General features: G+C 37.8%; 1 protein-coding gene across 1 annotated transcript in view; it reads right to left on the reverse strand.

The window, feature by feature from the left end:
* The window catches only part of NAF1 (nuclear assembly factor 1 ribonucleoprotein), a 36,499-nt gene extending 19,878 nt beyond the window's left edge, over nucleotides 1-16,621 (reverse strand). Inside the window, exon 1 of the mRNA XM_064148752.1 lies at nucleotides 16,305-16,621. The gene's annotated coding sequence lies outside the window, so the exon portion shown is untranslated. The remainder of the gene's footprint in view (nucleotides 1-16,304) is intronic.
* Between the last annotated feature and the right edge of the window lie 271 nt (nucleotides 16,622-16,892).

A 16,892-nucleotide genomic window follows, 5' to 3' on the forward strand; every position in this document is an offset into this window, starting at 1 on the left:
TTATAGTGCTGAATAGGTTAACAAAAACACTTTTTTTCTTCTCATGTAACATCCAGTGGTGGGGAGAAGGTGAGAAAGCCTTCAGAAGATCAAGTCTTCTTATGATGACACACTTCCATTTTGTGCCAAGGAGGAGAGGGGAGTTCCATTAGTGTTGATTTAGCATTTTCTTTGACACTGTTCAGAACACCATTTTACTACTCCATCATATGATGTGGGTACTTTTGTAGCCAGTCAACTCATCAGCTCAGGTCTGCACCTATCCTCCCATAAATGAAAAGAAGAAAGAATATATGGATTCAACAAATAGCGGAATAACGGCATTGGAAAAAGCACTTTAAACACATAAAACCGTAATTACAGTGGGGCTTGTTACCAGCATAGTGATATCAAAAAGTCACATCCCTGTGTGCTTTCACTATGCTTCCAGTTTTCCATGGATTTGCTCCAAGTGACCCAGTGCAATAGGACTGCACTTCACGTTACTCCTTACAATACTGCGCTTTTTAAAATGGTGAAGGAAAGAAAATTTCTGTTACAGTCTCACAAATTGCTTTCATTTTGACCTACAAAAATAAGTTCACAGGAAGCATGTGTCTTCTAAAATGACCAGCAGTGTTAGAATGCTGAATTGTCACTATAACATCTGAGAATAATTACTCCAGGAAATTTAATAAACCACTTGAAAATTTTCTTTGAATGTTTGGCTCCATTTGCGGACTTAGAAATTCCCTTAAAAAAAAAATGTTTTTTTGCTGTTAAGAGATGTAGCCCTGAGATACATATCAATGCCACCCATTCAACAGAAATAGAAGAGACCTACCAAACAAGGTCAGAAAAAAAAATAATTGCTAGTAGTTCTCCTGTATTAGGCAAGCCTTGGTGAAACATCCATATTAGGACATCAAATTGCCATCAAGATTTTGTCCAACAATGCCTGGATGCTCATAGGGAAGGTGGGATACTCACTGTATCCGGTGCTAATGAGGGCGATTTTCCAACACCATCTTGTTTCTCATATTTACTCCATTTTGAAAGTGAAACTATGGGCATAAATTCCAAGAGTTTTGAAACTACTGCTTTTATCTGAGAGCCTTATTTTTTCACTCATCAGCTGAACTATTTGGTTTAAGATAGTCATAGTCAAAAGCAGTGGGAGAGAGAGGAAATCAGATTTTTCTATATTACTATTACTGGTTATATTTCATTCCACCCAGATTAATCAATATTGTATCCTGCACAGCTGAGATATCTAATTCTGGAACAAGATTAAAATAGCTACAGTACAGAATGTTTTGCTCATTTCAAAACCTCAAATTATTTTTACAGGGTTAAATTACATCAATTCTTTAGTTCTTTGTTTGTATAAAGGGTTGGGCAGTTCATAACTAGAACTAAAAACAAAAAACCCAAAATATGACTAAGTCACTTCCCAAAATACATTTTTAAATACAGAAAACCACACAACTTTATCTTATAGTCCCATATTGTTCCTTTATTTTTCCATATAAAGCCAGTAATTTTATGATGATTGAGCTGCCTATAGCCAATTTCATCAATAGCAATTCAAATTCTTTCACTGATGGATAGACTGTTTCATTTACAGTTATTTTAAGAGTCTGTACAATTAATTTGTCAACTCTTTTATTAAAGTCTATTACATTCTTCTCCTAGTTATGCCTTCAGTCCAGTATTTTAAATTATACCAATAAAAGCATAATTAGAAGCATAAGCATTTGGTGAGTTGCCAAAGCAACTGCATTCAAGCTGCATCTATAAATGTCATTTATTCTTGTATGTATAAATACTTAAAAAATTCAAATAGCTGCATAGCTGAAATCCATGTATTGGAGTTTGTTGGGACTCAGATTTGGAGACAGTGATATGCTCTGTGGCTTCAAGAGATACAGGGACCTGCTGGAAAGAGTCAGTGGAGAGCTACAAGGATAACTGGGGGACTTAAGCATCTCCCCTATGAAGAGAAACTGCGAAACTTGGGGTTGTTTAGTCTGGAGAAGAGAAGACTTAGAGGGGATCTTATCAGCGTATACAACTATCTGAAGGATGGTTGTCAAGTGGATAGGGCCAATCTCTTTTCACTGGTCAGCAGCAATAAGACAAGGAGCAATGGCTCCAAACTGGAACATAAAAGATTTCACCTCAACTTGAACAGAAACTTCATGGCAGCAAGGTTGACAGAGCAGTGAAAGAGACTGCCCAAAGAGGTTGTGGAGTCTCCTTCTCAGGAGACTTTCAAAACCTGCCTGGATGCGTTCCTGAGCAAAGTACCCTAGGCAATCCTGCCGTGGTAGGGAGGGTGGACTATCTCTGGAGGTCCCTTCCAACTTTCTCTGAGTCCTTTATAATGTCCTCAATGTAAGAAAATGAGCAAATTTTAGTAAACTGTTTGTCTGATTATTGTAATTTGTGGTGTTTCAGCCACGTCTCCCACAACCTTGAAGTTTTTGTGGCTATTAGAGCACAACTGACTGTGTCCAGAAAATGGAGGATCTTTCTTTCCATCCTGACAAATGCTCTCAACTATCCTGTCTGATGTCTGCTGCACAGCCTAGCATTCTTTCCATGCTTGCAATAACGTTTTGAGTAGACAAGCACTGAAGTGTTAATACATGACAGACATTAGGCATGAAATCTGTGAAGAAACCAAAGTAGGTAAGTTTTAATCTACTTATGTAATAATTGAATTTAAAAGATCTATCTGTATTCAGAGATTTTGCTGTGGTTTTCTGCACACTCGACATCTCAGATTGTAGTTCTTGCATCATAATTTCATAACTGAAATGCAGCATAAACTGACACTGCCAGCAAAATAGACAGTTTTACCCTTCACTGAAGTTTAGTTTTCTGACCTGTTTGTTATGCTAGCACTAGTGTTCACACAGGTAAAAGTGAGTCAGGCTAGGAAAATCCAGTAAAAATTAAACCCACGCCACCCTCCCCCAAATTAGTTTTTAGTAAAAATCAGTCCCAAATCCCACATTCCACTGTGTAGCACTACAAATTCTAGCATCAGCAAAACCGGGCTGCAGGACACAAAATGTTAGGACCCAAGAGCTAAGGTATTCCAGAGTTAAGGGACAATAAACAAGCTCCTAACATTGATAATTTTGCGTCCTTCTAGTCACGAAGGAAAACTAGTTGGGTTTTTTAAATTGGAGTTTTCCAAAACAGTGCTGTTAAGAAATAGAATAACAAAAAGACTAAGAAAAATACCTTTAAAACAAAAACTGGTTCCTATGAAAAACCAGGGGAAAGGTGGCACTTCTTTTGAGATATCCAAATAAAGTAGTCTAACCCAAGATACCAAGAAGCTTCAGGAGACAGCAGCTAAGAAAGCTGCATATTTAGATTTATGGTTAAGTAGGTTTTGGAAAATCACTACATCCTCAGGAATTCTACACACATTCATTTGGCCTTCACATTTGTTTTGGTACTCAGGTACTTCCTTCCACAAAATACAGTGATTTCTTTCCACCTTTTTGAAAATTGTTTTCAGACTTAACCCCAGGAACCAATATACATCTAACTTTTGGCTCGGGCATAGTTCTCTGTAGGTAAATGAAAAATAGTAATAAAATGAAAACCAAAACAATAAACACCCCAAAACAACAACCAAAAATACCTGCAAACAGACAAAACAACTGTTGCAACCACAAAACCCAAATTACAGCACAAAAACCATACCAAAACATGGTGGTCTCAGAAAAGAGAATGTCTGCCTATCAAAAATAGCTACTGAATGCATATTGCCTTAGTGCTTATATCTTTGTACCATTTCCTCACTGATCAGTAAGAGCTGCATCATATCATCCCTGTGAGAGCTGCAAGGGAACTGCAAACCAGCAAGTAAAATTTGTGTCTGTAGAATGCAGTCTTTTTTAGAAACACAGTTATAAAATTCATTCATGCCAATGAGTTCAGTGTCCTCAGACAAAACTGAAAAATCTCATAGATAGAATCTTCTCAAAATGTCACCAGTAACACACATATGGAAATAAATATAGCATTTATAATTAATCTGAAATAATAGTCATTGGAAAGACAGCAAGGAAGCACATGTATGTAATGTGAAATATTCTGCAATGATGAGGAAAATGCAAAGGGAAACGAGAATGAGTATATTACACACAACTTCCTACCATTTCTTGTCTTTGCTTTTCCTCCATTTTCCCATATAGGGAATTTGTGATTCATGCTGTCTCTAGATCTGTCCCAGAAGTCTTACATGCCTTCTGTTCTCTTATCATGCAATATTCTTCTCTATTTCTTTCTTCTTTGACTCAATGCTATTTTGTTTTTTTGTTGTTGTTTTGATTTGTTCTTTGTGGGTTGTTTTGGGGTGGGATTTTAGTAGTAATTTGCTGTTGTAGATACAAGGCTCTCTGAGAACCAAGGAACAGAGATGTGGCTCATCAAATCCTGTCTCCTGCAACCCCGGACAATCATAGGATTCATATTTGGCCCAGAAGGACCAGAAAAACATCTACTCTCAGCATCATAAAATGGAAAATACTTCTTTTGTTTGATCCACTGTACAATAAGATGAAAAGCAATGCCACTACAGTGCCTCAGAAAGAAAGCAAAACAGATTTTCTGAAACGATCAAAACTTTCCTTCCTACAGCCCTAAGTGGCCATTTGTTACATAAATTACCTTGGTTTTGTCCAGGAAAAATGGGACACAGCACAAATGGTATCAGTGCCAATATCCAGTCTCACCTTATTTAAGCCAATAGAAAGTAAACAGTAGTTCATATTATTGTTTCAGTCCCAAACCAACTGTGTTTAAACTCTGTGAGTGCTTCTGAATTCTTATCTCTGCTCCATTTGCTGATTAATTTTTAGAAGTGAATTTTGAATATGTTGAAGAGGTTAGCTTCTTAACTTGGCTGTAATACTGCTCAGCCTGAATCATTAGCTGGACTACATATGAAAGTGTATGTGAAATACATAAAAACTTTGGTTTACCTATTGTCACAAGCAATTTAGGTGGCAAATTTTCCTGGCTATTACACTAATGAGAGTAGGAAAGGTTTAGGTGACTGTGATGATTGCAGTAAAACACTGAGAGACTGAGTGTCTGGATGATAAAAAGGCAAGAAGATTTCAGAATCAAGATTTGTAAAATCATACAAGTGAGGCAAAACAGCCCTAACTTCACAGCAGCTGTAATTGATTCTGACCTATTTACTATGAATCTTGAAAGACACCTTAAGATTATAAAAATAAGTCTATAAAAACATTAGCTAAGTACTTGTTTAGTATCTGGAAAAGAAACAGAAAAAAAAGAAGATAAAGAAAGAAAAATAATAAAATAAAAATAAAGAGAGAACATAATGAAAAAAATATTATACTCCAGAACCTATCTATTGTGCATCTTGAATGCTGTATGCAATCCCTCTTATCAGAGAGGATATAGTAGAGCTGGAGCTAGCATAGGGAAGAATCATTACTAAATAGGCAGCCTTCAGTCTGCAAAAAAATAATCCAGATATGAATAAAAAATAATGGACAATAACAAGAGGCATTAAAACTGTGACATTAAAATCTATATAAGGCAGGTTTGAAAGAAAGAAGGAAGAAAGATGGTCCTTTGTACAATATAGCTAATTGAACTATGGAGCTCCTTTCCACGTAAGTGTTTGGATACTAACACCTTTACAATTTTAATTGTAATGTTTTTGCCTTGTAGGAGCACCTACACTAGCTTGGCAAATGATATTTTCTTTTTAGACAAGCACCATCATCTATTGCTGCAGATGGGATACTAGCTAGATGAGTCTTTGCCCTAAACCAATGCAGATGCTTTTGTGTTTTCACAGAGCAGTAACTCCTGAATGTCAGAGACATCCTAACATCCAGAACTCCTGAAGTAATGCCTACTGCACAGCAGCTCTGGCTTACATGCTTATGTAAATTAAGTCACATAGAGAGGGATGCTGTGAGTTATTGTACACACAGAAATGCCTTTTGTATATACACACAAAAAGCATGCCACAAGACACATCATCCAGCACATGCAGATTGAATGTCAGTCTCTTTCAGGAGTTGTTATATGTCCCTTAATAATCTTATTTTGCTTATTGCTTAAACTCTTTAAAATATCTTGAAATGCAATTTGTCAGTCCCTATTTAAGGCTTGCTTTCTGAATTTTGGAGATATGCAATAGCTTTTTTTTTTTTACTGTTCAAGATGGATTCAGAGAAAACTGGACAAGTATTAGTTGCTTTACTAAGCTAAGAATGTAATTTCCTAGCAAAAGTTGAAGTTGGACAGATTTTACCATCTATATGCAATAAGCCTACATCTGGAAGGTTTCATATTTTGAGGCCATCTCTTTTTGATTCTGTTTCCTATCAAGCTGTTATAGTGAAAGCAGATATGCTGGGACTTTTTATTTATGGATGTATGTACTATCTTCTACCATCTTACTTTATAAGGTAGCATACTTCCAACACAAACTTAACTCCACTCAGAAGCAGTACGTTCATTGCAAACCAGTCTCAACTACACCTATCTGAGATCATACATTCTGGATATTAGAAAGACCAGTTTACTTTGTCCTATTTTCCTTAGGATAAGAGGAGGCACAATTTAAGAAGGTGCCCAAAGCAGAACAATACAGTAAATCAAAAGTTTGAAGTAGAGAAACATGACATCTGACTTCACACTCTGTGATAATCTCCTTAATAAATAACTGGGGCTTAATTCCCATCAGTAAGAAAAACATCATTCATCTTGTGTCTGGAAAGTGACACTCTAGAACTTTAAACAGTTATGGCCCTCTTTGGCAAAAGAAAGAGAGGGACTATAATTTTTTTAACTGAATTTGCTTGCTTGAGAAAATAAATTCAGAGGAAATACAATCCAGAGATGTTCATTTGTTTTTGATTTATCTGGGAATGCCTGTTTACTGTCAATGATTTAGCTGTTCACTCCCATAAAGCTGAAGTAATGTATATGACTACATGGACAAAGGCAAGGCAGACAGGCCTCTTGTTTTAACCTTCTTAGGTAACTGCCCTGTTTGTTCAGCACCAGAGTAGAGGAAGGAGGTTCAGTTAAGATGAAAAAGAAAAGAAACATCATATAGCAAGTTTGTAAGTGAAGCTATTTCCAAAATTAATATCAGACTTATGTTAAGTAATTTCATTTAAAAAGACAGCTAAATACTGAGCTAAAAAATGCTATGCTTTGTAGGCAGCTTTGAACTTGTGAATAAAATATTGTCTTCTGTCTGGCCATAATCAGAGAGATCAGCCTTTTAAGCATATAGGCTTTAGAGATTTCTGTACAAAAACACTTGCATTTTTTCTTATCCCATTTCTCACCATATCAGTGAGCTTCCCTCTAAGTGTTGTAGGAATCTTTATGACAAAATCTTTATTACAAAAACTCTGCATAGAAAAGTTGGACAAAAAACCAAACAAAACACACCAAGACTGTAATACTTAGTCCTTGCATACAAGTGGCAATCTGCTAGGAAAAAAGCCCATCTTGTTAGACAGGTTTAAATGTTCTTTCTTATAAGTGTCAACTGAAAATCTGCAGTCTGTTGTAGAAAGTGAACACAAACTGCCTATGTGATTATGATTACATTTCTCACAGGTACATTTCTATTCATTCAATCATTAAATGCCCATCTGTTGTTTTCCAGATTCAAACCATGGCTTTTGTTCCCGCAAATGTCCTTTTAGATGAAAGGCATAAGTACAAATGCTAGAATTTCATTACACCTTTCAAATAGGTGCATGCCTGTACATTGGTATGTCATTTACTGAGCTGCACTTTTTGAGACAAGGTCATGGTAGGAAAAAGCTTTCTTCCTCAAAAGTCAAATTTTCAGGTTCTTACACAGAACTGTTTTCATCATTTCCTCCTATGCTGTCCACACAAGGCACAGCACAGAGTGAGCAGAGATCAGCCAGCAGTGTGTTATACATAACAGTGAACTGTGTATCTCATTATCTACAGATCAGCAGCATGCCACAGACAACTTCAGGCAAGATCAGCATAGCAGTCAAACTTGAAAAACATGCCGAGTAATGGCGAGGAATGTTCCCCTTCACACTGAGACACAAGCTATGTAACTTCAGAGAGTGTTTTCTATTATTCAGAGGACATATCTCATTTGAAGTTATATAATTAGCAGGATTTTGGCAACTGTTAACTGAATAAAAAAAAAGGAAGGCTTCTTAATTTCTAGGTTTGAGTAACCTATATGACAGATTAAAAGGCATTTATTGCTAAAGATCACTACAGGCTTGCATATGTTGTAAGGAACACTGCAACACACTGTTCAGGATCTGAAATATTAGAATTCACAGCAGATCTCTTTGACAGTATGCAGCGTTGATTAGACAGGAGATCTCATACCCAGCTTGGGAAAGAATCCACATCTTTATTAAAAGCAGGAAAGGGAAGAGGAATGTTTCTTAGCAGTAAATTATGTTACGGTTCCTTTTGAAATGGATCTGTGTCTATATATATAGATTTGAAAAAATAAAATCTCTATTTATAAGGGTATAATTTGTCATTCTGTTTTATATGCTATGTTTTTGTTTCTCTGCTTTATACCATGAGCATAAGAACCAGGAGAGGAGAATTTCTAGGGAATCAAGATGACAGAGATATTTGTGGACAATTACTTCCTGTTCTGGAACATGGATTTTGGCAGAAGCACAGCTGAGGGTACCATAATCTCTGTTCTAGCACTAGAGAACAGCAAGAAACCAAACAAGATCAGATCAGAAAGTTCTCTGTATGCAGATTACTATTGTGATGCCAAAAATCTGGTACTTCAACCATATGCACTTAGCTAGTCTACTGTGACATGAAATCATACTCAGAGGCTGAAAAATAGTAGTACCTTCAGAGTGATCAAACTAGGAAATTCATTTGAGCTACAGTTACTTCTCATAAATGTCACCTTAAATCATCACATTAAATAGCACGAATTATCATGATTGATAAAATATTCACAACAAAATTACTTAGATATGTAGATTTCATTAAATTAAGTATTAAACATGATAGCAGAAGTATTGCATTTATGACAGTATATCAAGTGGAACCTCTGAAGAGTTAAAGCTCAAAGAAAACTTCAATTCTGGCAATTTAATTTTAGCATATTTTTCCCTGAGAACTGCCAAAATCTGTTTGCCTCGTGTAGCCAACTGCATTTCAGTTAATGAGATTGAAGCATCCTAGAAGAATGAGGGAAGACTAAGATCTAAAGTAGCTTTTATGTAGGAAAATGCTTCATTTAGAAGCATTATGAAGAAATCACTCCAAGTCCCTACTTATTACCTGTTGCATCTTGCCTAGAATTATAATGTTGGGTAACATTTTTTCTGACTTATGGTATCATGTTACAGAATCACAGAACATATGATTTGAGGTTGGAAGGGAGCTCCAGAGGTTGAGTCCAGCCCACTGCAAAGCAGGGTCACCTAGGGTAGTTTGCACAGGAATGCATCCAGGCAGGTTTTTAAAGTCTCCAGAAAAGTCTCCACAACCTCTCTGGGCAGCCTGTACCAGTGCTCCATCAGCCTCACTGTATAGAAGTTTCTCTTCATGTTGAAGTAAAACCTTCTATGTTCAAGTTTGTACTCATTGCTCCTTGTCTTACTGCTGCTGACCACCAAAAAGAGACTGGCCTCATGCACTTGACACCCACCTCTCATATTTATGCATATGGATGAGATCTAAGTCCTCTCTTCTTCAGACTAAACAGGCCCAGGTTTCTCAGACTCTCTTCATAGGGGAGATGCTCAAGCCCCCAAATCATCCTCATAGCATACAGCACAACTTCTTGAGTCAGAGATGCAGGTGATTACATGGCCTTGACCCACCCTGGATTTCACAACTGCAGCAGAACAAGTCACAGAGTACCACTTGACCTTCCTACTTGAAAAATGCCATGTGCACCAGCACATGCATCATGCCACCTGCAAGGATGCCATGGCTCACACAGCCTGAGCAGGACGCATAATGGTACAAGCTCATGCCATGTTTTCAGCAAGCTAGTCTGAAATACTGATACAGATCAAATTTGGCCTGAACTAAGCTGCTGAAGAGCCAGGCATTCCCAAAAAACAAACTGCCCCAAGTGGGACCAACGTAGGGTTAGTTCTGTGTCCTTCTCAGTGTGTTTGCTGTTAAAACCTCATTAAAGGTAGACTGAGAGTGTTGGAAAATAAATCACATTAAGTTTATAACAACTGCTCCCCTTTATATCCATTATGTTAAACTATTCAGATATCAAAACTAGTTGTTCTGAGAGAAAAAAAATAAATAGGGAAACTAATAGAGATTTTATCAACAACATCAGCAAAACTGTGCAGTTTGCCATTTCAACAGTAGTCTCCAAAGCCAGATAGATGGCAAATGTTACACTGCAGTCTGCAAAACACTGTAACCTTTAGAACTCATCAGAACTGGCATGCCTTGGTGTTGGGGTATTGTACAGGTATCTGGAAGAATTTAATTCAACACACTAACTAGGCTAGCTCTTGGATATATCTAATTACATGCCTTTAAGTAAAATAAGGTTCATTGCTAATGCATAGTTACCAACACAACCACTGATGAAATGGAGGCAAACTCATGTTGTGGAATGGTTGGCTTGAAGCCCTGGGTATCTTTGGGAGATTTAGATGCCTTAAAGAAAAATCCATCGTTTTCAAAATTAACATTTCCCTGCTGAGAAAACATCCTCCAGTTTGCAAAATGAACACTAACTTACCATGAAAAAAAAACCCAACCAAACAAAAAAAAAAAAAAAATTAGGACATTTATTTCCACTAGGCTACTAGAAACTCCAATGAGAAACGAATGTGCAAAGATGTTTATTGATAGGAGGGAAGAGTCTTAAAAACCAAAAACTTGAAAAAAAAAGTCGTTACATGTTTGTAGAATTATATGAAACTCCTGCTGTTCACTGAGGTACTTTGGGTCACACTGGAGTAAAACATAAACATGGAGTGTTTCTGGCAATTATCACCAAGAATTATTTTTATTGACATTGCACAGGTTGAGATTTGAACTGCAGACTCTTTGCAAGATAATTAAAAAGCCCTTCTGCTCCTATGTCACAGCTACCTTCTCCTTTCCTGAGAGACACTGCCTTAACCAGGCTAATGTGTATTACTCTGGGTCTGCTCTCCTTTGGGCCGTTTTGACATCTCCATATGTGGAAACAAACAAACAAAAAAATCTAAGGCATAAATATCCTGTGCTTTAACTCCAGTTTTGGACTGGTGTTGCACTGTGATGCTCCTCAGCCCTCTCTGACACTGGCCTACAGACATGACAGAAACATCTGCATGCAGTGCATCTTCTAACTTTGCTGTACCATTATAACCAGTAATTCTGAACGGTAAAGGAAGAAATTGGTACCAAGATTTATTGTAGCAGTTGCTTTAAATGGAAAAGCAGTTGGTTTTCGGTAACAGCAGGAGCAGTGAAAGTAGTCCAGTGAACTAAATGCTTGAAAACTATTTTACTCCTGGACCTGAACTCTTATTTTCATTCACAGAACAGGAACTCACAAAGGAGTATTGTGTATGTCATGCCTATTCAGAGTACCCTGGGGTGTTGTCTTGTAGTCTCTTCAGCTGAATTGGTTGCAGTCCCAGCTGGGATGATCAAGCAAAACAGTCTCTGAATTCCTTTTTACTGAAATGTCTACTACTTGGTCTTAATCCTAATATAGAATGCTTTTTCACCCCTGCAGGATTAGTAGATCTTTAGGTGCTTGGAGATTTGATTTCTATAGTCTTTGGATCTTGTGCTACTTAAACACCTTGTGCTGCATGCTGGAAAGTAGTTTTGTCAAGATGTTTCCTTATATAGTAATCCATCAGGGTTTAAAAAGCACATGTCTTTCAAGCAGCACCTTCCAGTATGAAAGGCAGTTCGGCACCTCAGATGCCTGCCTATCAGGCTGACTTGAAAAAATCTATACTTCAAACAGGAAATTTAAGATAATAAATATTTCAAATATGAAATGTAATCAGGGAGAGAACAGCTAAGATGAATGTGCTCTATTAATAATGGAGGCAGGTGAGACATCTCCATAAATTCAGCTTTGCTCTTTTCTAGGAGTTATGGAAGCTTTCAGAAAAGTCATAACTTAAAAGTAGGAAGGAATCCCTGTGGAAGTCCTGGGGCTCAAGGGATTTTTTAAAAATATTAAATTCTTGGGAGCATCCTTTCCTACCCAAATAACAGAATCACTGAGGCTGGAAAAGACCTCTGAGATCATCAAGTTCAGCCTATAACCTAACACCACAATATCACTACACCATTCCACCAAATGCCACAGTCAGTCTTTTCTTAAATACCTCCAAGGACGATGACTCCACTTCCCTGGGCAGTCAACTCCAGTGTCTAATCGTCCTTTCTGTAAGGAAGTGCTTCCTAATACCCAACCTAATGTGAATACATTCCTTAAATTTAGAAATGTAATATTTGTAATTTACAGTTTGAGTAGTCTAACCAATTTTAATTGAACAGAAATTCCAATTAAGTAGGGAAAACAGAAATCATAACATCAAAATCTTAACAACTTCTTAAAACCCTGATCAGCTATTCCCACATATCAGTCATGAGACACTGTCCCAGACACATCACAGAGGGATTCTGTATTACCCAGCCTGGAAATGAATGTCTTGTTACTTTCAATTTGGGGAGTTTTATGTGAATGCATGTTTAAGTAGTAACAGATTTGTGAGGAAATTATATAGATGATTATGGTACACAATAACAAATCAGAATGGCCATCTTGAGAGAAAAGCAATGGCTATCTCATTTAGAAGTTAAAAAATAGGATATCATTCTGTCAAAATCAAGGCAAAATATTGATTTTGTGTGGTTAAATTAGGGAAAGTTCCAGGTGTTCATAATCAATCTCTTCAGTTAAAAAGAATGAGTTTCTGAATATTGGCCATTTGAATTTTTCACTGATAAACAGAGAAAACACAAATATTCCCCTAAATGGCCTGATGGACTCATATGCAGTTATTTTCACCACACTCAGCAATCAGCTCCCGAGTTGCCTAATGGTTTCTGTTACTATAATGAAAGCTGTAGTTAGATGGGAAAAAACCAAAAAATATCACCTCTGAGTTGACAAATAAGGGACATAAGAGGAATAAAAACAGTGGGCTGGCCACATAGATATTAACTGTCCTTACTGGTGCAATGCACACATAGTAGCCAGGGAAAGAGAGGAGTCAAAAGGCCACATGCATGCACATCTATCATAGCCTGGTTATCTCTTCCAAAAATTGAAGGAGATCTGGTACCATAAAACTGAATTGCTTGATAGCATGAAGAACAGTGCTTATAGTGTTCAATCTAGTTTTCAGCTAGCAGATGTAAACTGAATCGCTGGTAATACAAAAGCAATTTGTTCTCTTTTTGCTCCTTCTAATTTCTTGTAGCACTTTTGATTAAACCATTCAATGTATGACAGCCACAAAAATTTGTTGCTGCATCAACAGGAAAGGATCACGTGCAGACCAAAGAACATGCTATGACAGAGGACTTGAACCAATTTCCCAAGTGGTCTTGCCTAGTATTGAATCCCTCCAGAAGAAAGCAAATCATCTTAGGAAGCCACTTTTCCAGGAATCTCATACTGCAAAATTTTCACTGCTATTAACACAAAACAAATAGTAGCAACAACATCTTGGTTCCAAAAAGAGAGTTCTTTAGAAGTTTTTGTGATGGCGATGTAATCAATCAGTGGGTGTGTAAAGTATCCCTGTACACAGCATCACAGGGGTATGCAGCCATGGTAATTAGAGTAAAAGAAAACAAGAACTCTACTATAATATTGTGTGTGTGTGTATGTATATGAAAACACACTCCAGATACATAGAACTAACCAGGTTGGAAGAGACCTCCAAGATCATCCAGTCCAACCTATCCCCCAGCCCTATCCAGTCAACTAGACCATGGCACTAAGTGCCTCATCCAGTCTTCTCTTGAGCACCTCCAGGCATGGTGCCTCCACCACCTCCCTGGGCAGCCCATTCCAATGCCAATCACTCTCTCTGTGAAGAACTTCCTCCTAATATCCAGCCTTATACCTCTCCCAGCACAACTTGAGACTGTGTCCCCTTGTTCTGTTGCTGATTGCCTGGGAGAACAGACCAACCCCCACCTGGCTACAACCTCCCTTCAGGTATCACTGATGATTGAAACCTTTGCTCCACCAGCAATTCATTATTAGTATGGCTCAGCTTCAAGGACAGCACAAGCATTTTTTTCCTACATCCTGTCAGTGGTTTGGGCACAGCTGAATACTTAAGAGTGGAAAGCTTAACAATAATCCCATGAACAGTCCCAATTATTCAGTGAATGAATTATAACATTTGGTCACCTGCTTGAAACTAAGCAACGAGTGGAAAAGTGTATTTTATTTCTTCATGCCAAACCTCAAAGTAAAGTTAGCAGTGAAGTATCTGCTGAGCAAAATTAATTTGAAGTTTATACAGCTGAAAGTAACAAAACTATTGTCAAGAAAGACAGTAATACACAGGTATTCGGCCTTATTTTTTCTTCCCCTCCTCTTTTTCTTTCTCTTTTGTTCCTTCTGTCTCAGTTTTTCTGCATTTCTCAGCATCATGAGATCTGTGAATTAGGCTTGATGTGCTTTGCAGAATTGGGCTGTAAATCAGCACTCACTTGTTCTTTCATTGTTTGTATGTTAGTTACAATTTATGTAAAAGAAAAGCTGGATTTCAAAACCTTACAATGGCACATGGCAAGTTGAAGTTCATTGCCATAGAGATAGAGCTTATTTCTCAAGCTTAAGTCTATATACAATAAAAAAGCTACCGCCTACTCCTCTCAGCTTCTTCTTCCTCCTAGAAACATCTAATAGACAGTACCACAGAATAAGTGCAGTAGATACTGTACTGGGGTGTGTGTGTGTGAATAATCAGAGTGTGAACTGCTTGTGTGGTGAGAATTATTATAGAAAGTCACACAAAGACAGGAGTTAACTTACTGAAAAGAGAACCACTATTTGCAAGGGATTAGTTAATTCCTTTTCATCTTATGTTTTAAAGCAAATTTCCAGGAACAGTTGGAAAAACACTTTTTTTTTTTCTGATTTAATTAAGAAAATCTATTAAAGAAGACAAATGGTTTTAATGTACACTAAAAGGGTTGTAATTTATTGTGAGTTACGTTAAACACCTAGGATGTCATGCAAGTGGGGAAGAACTGGATTAGTGCTATCAAAGTATCTTTATAAAGAAACAAACCCACTAAAATGTCATTGATTTCAACATCACTCACAGAAGTCAGCTTCGAGTTAATATATTTTTTTCTAAGGGAGGAAAGGATTTTAAATGCCTCTTTGTGCTTAATTTCACAGTCTTATCAAAACAATGTTTTATTTTGAGTGAAGCTGAAACAGTTAATTTTGAACATTTGAAAATGTTATTTTCTTGTTTGACAACAGCATTTTTCACTAGAATTTTATCAAGATTAAGAGAAAAAAACTTTTAAAAGCTTAAAATGAAAATATTTTTATACTCTTCAGGGTTATTTGTTTTGGTCTTTTTTCTGACTAAAATGCAAAACTAGAATTCTCACACAGACCAAACAATCTATTTTCCTGTTATGTATAACTGGATGCTGGAAGCCATTGTACAGCAGGAAAACCAGGACGTGACTGCCATCACAGAAACACAGTGGAATGACTTGCACAACTGAAGTGTTGCAATGGACAACTATAAACAAGCAATGAAGAAGAAATGGTGGGGTAGCCCTATATGTTATGAAGTGCTTTTATAATCCTATTGTCACATTCATTAAGCTCTAGAGAAGATAGAGTATTCATAGGCAGCACCAGGAGGAAAGCCAACAACACATGGTGGGAGTCTGTTATAGCCAGCCCAAACACGACCTCACTCCTCCCCCTCTATAGCATGGGGACAAAAAAATACCACAGAAGGTTAGAGGGTCAAGAAAAGGACAGAGAAGGTTCACTCACCAGTTATGGCCATGAACAAGACAACATTAAAAATAATAACACACTCCAAAAAAGCAAAATACCAAACTCAACCTGAGGAAACATCATCATGTTTTAAAACAAGCCAGCACCACCATCTATCTACCAATCAAGTCAGAACAAAATCAGATCTTACAAACATCTTCCCTCTGCCTCTCCCTTCTTCCCAGAGTCATCTCTTCTCCAAATTTTATCTACCTCTTTCCCAGTCGCACAGGGAAACAGGACACATAGGCTGTAGAAAACTCACCTTAGGTTGGTTTTGCTGCTCCTTTCCCCTCCAGGGAAGGCTACTTATGCTCACGCTCTCCTACAATGTGGCATCTCTCCTGCGAGAGACAATCCTCCTTGATCTTCTCCAATAACAGTCCTTCCCCCAGGACTGCAGCTCTTTATGAACTGCTCAAACACGGATCCCTTCTGCGGGCTGCAGACCTCCCAGCAACAGACTGCTCCAGTGCAGGCTTCCTTCAGACTCACGGCCTTCAGGCAGTCACCTGCCCCAGTGTGGGGCCCTCCATAGACTGCAGGTAATGTATGTTCCACTGCTAATCTCCACAGGCCACAGGGATACAGTCTGCCATCATACCATGGCCTACAGAGGAATCTCTGCTATGGGGCACCTCCTCCTGCCCATCTTCTCCGAGCCTGGTGGCTGCATAGCTATTTCTTTCACATGCCATGCCTCTACTCCCTCCAAGGAAAAAAAAACACCGGTTTGCCAGAAGCTCCTTCCCCTCTTATATGTGCTACAGGTGTTGACTGGCTTGGCCTTGCGCACAGGTGGGTCCAAATTAGAGTTGGAGGAGCTTCTTGAAGTTTCAACGTGGGTTTGTAG

The sequence above is a fragment of the Pogoniulus pusillus genome, chromosome 9, assembly GCF_015220805.1.
Source record: "Pogoniulus pusillus isolate bPogPus1 chromosome 9, bPogPus1.pri, whole genome shotgun sequence".
Taxonomy (NCBI): domain Eukaryota; kingdom Metazoa; phylum Chordata; class Aves; order Piciformes; family Lybiidae; genus Pogoniulus; species Pogoniulus pusillus.